Source organism: Limulus polyphemus, unplaced genomic scaffold, assembly GCF_000517525.1.
Source record: "Limulus polyphemus unplaced genomic scaffold, Limulus_polyphemus-2.1.2 Scaffold27, whole genome shotgun sequence".
Lineage (NCBI taxonomy): Eukaryota > Metazoa > Arthropoda > Merostomata > Xiphosura > Limulidae > Limulus > Limulus polyphemus.
In genome coordinates, this window is record NW_013665637.1 from 38,512 (window position 1) to 41,068 (window position 2,557).

Sequence of the window (2,557 nt, forward strand, 5' to 3'; positions counted from 1 at the left end):
CTATAATTTTTGATAGACAAGAGTACGGATAAAACAATAGTTACAATATTTTCTGCATTTGGTAATAAAATAACTAACTGTAGCCTGTAAGCTGTATCATATAATAGGGATCATCGAATCAATTCAGATACCTATATCATGGAGAACCAACCAGATCCGATCATCTTTCTCGTACAATAGAAATAGTCAGACTATAATCACCACACATACACACACTTAGAAGAATCAGGAGTAGTACGTACCCTTTACTATTTTTTGGGAAAAAAAAATTGGCGCTAAAACCGTCACATTAAAATAATAATCACGTTACTTCAAACAGCCAACAATACTCACACGTGATAAAATACTCTTCGTTTTGTCCAAACAGCCAACATACTCATACTCGTCCCCCCCCTTCCCCCAGTGGCACAGCGGTACAACGCTAGAATCCGGGTTTCGATATCCGTGATGGGCGGAGGACAGATAGCCTATTCTGTAGCTTTGTGCTTAATTACAAACAAACAAGTACTCAAACTTGATAATAATACACTTTATTTTTTCGTTTCATAATAGAAGGAAAAACTTAATTTTTCCAATGATATTTAGATACAGGAGAGGAATAATACATCTAATGAATTAAGATTATTTTTTCAGTTTATTTCGCAGTTATGAACTTTTTTTGCTCCCTTAAAATTACCTACAAATAATTGTTTTCAAGTATGGTAACATAATTAATTTCCCTAACACAGTATAGTAGTGGATATTATTGAACCAAACTATATAAAGTTTCACTTGATACATTAAAATACTTATCTTCGTAAGCACTTCTTGGCCAAAAATAATATATTTAAAAAAATAAAAGTAAATAAATAAACGGGGAAACTAGGCACGTGGTTAAACACGCACATCTTGTGCCAAAGTTTAATGAATCACGTGAATTTTTGTGATTCATTCTCAAGTGTTGGTAAACTTATGGTGCAATATAAATCAGGTGGTAGCGCTGTATAAAGGGCGAAAACATTTCGTGATGCCAAGGAAAAGACAACGAACTACGTAAATGTTTGCAATATATAAATATATATTTGACCTTGACTTCACATTGTATGCAAACGTTAGTATAATTATTTCATCTATAGCCCCAGTAGCTCAGCAGTTAGTCTGCGGGGCTTATAAAACTAAACATTGAGTGTCCATGTCCGTCGTGGCACACTGTAGATAGCTTTGCGTAGCTTCGCGCTTAACAACAAACAAATAATCTTTCATCTAGAATTAAAAATTAAACTATAGATAAATTGTAAGAAATATATATAAGTTCGACTTAATGCAATAAAAATATTAGTACAATTTTTAGAAAAAAGGTTTTGTTGCTGTTTTTTATGGAAATCGTAAAAGGGCTAGAAATTTCACACATTTTGAAGGACATGCTCTCAAACAGAAATACATGTAAATTAATATTATTCGTTGTAAAATATACCTAGAAAAAAAAAGGGATTCCTGATCATTATGTATTAATATTCTATGAATAACAAAATAGTTAGAATTAAAATGTTATTCTGTTTATTTCATTTTATTAATTTTAATAAATAATTTTTCCTTACACTTTTATCAATATAGAAATGTGATCGATAAAATATTGGGTGAGAAGATTAAAAGGAAAAACGTTCTAGGTCCTCAGTCATAATTTAGTGTCTAAAACTTAAATATCACATTTTTAGTAATTACTTTTTATCATGTATAGAAGAAATCCAAAGTGAATTTTGTTCATCCGGCAAAAGATAAACTTTAAAATACTTTTACAGACTACTTTTTTTATATTTTGATAATGATTGCATCAAAATTATGAAAAACACTATTTAAATTGCCATCAATCAGTATAAGTAAGTTACTAGATTTGAGGATCTTTACTGTATTACACTCTGAAAGAAGATTAGCAATTAGCAAGTTTTACAATAAAACGGATACGGTATTTAAAATAAACATCATTGTTTGTTAACAACAGGAGGGGAAACAGATAAACGTTTCGGAACTATACAGATTCCATCTTCAGTATCTAAAGCAAAATAAACTAATTACATCATTCTTAAGTAAATAACTAAAATACACACATAAAAAGTAAAGGAGTAACAAACAAAAAATACTGTACGTATTAAAAATTGCGCAAGTTAAAAGAACACTGAATGTTATTCAGTGTTGGTGAAATTTGTTTGATATGGAGGGTTCCTTTAATCAGTAATTCCTGATCAGTGTGGAACTTGTAAAGGATAATGAAACTTGATAAGTTAAGTTTATGTTCTGTTTCACCACTCTGTTGGCTTATGGAGGAAGCTTTGTGTGTGTGTTTTCATGGAAATTCCCAAATGTTCATTAGCTCTGACTAGTAGACTGTATTACGGTTAATGAGAATATGTAAAAAAGGTAAATTATTATTATTTTCAAGTGAATTCAATGGTAGGATGTTGAGTTCAGGTATTCTGAAATTTTGATAAATGATCCTTTATATATTTTTTCACAATAAGGATCACTTCTTTTAGTTATTTACTTAGGAATGATGTAATTAGTATATATTGCTTTAGATACT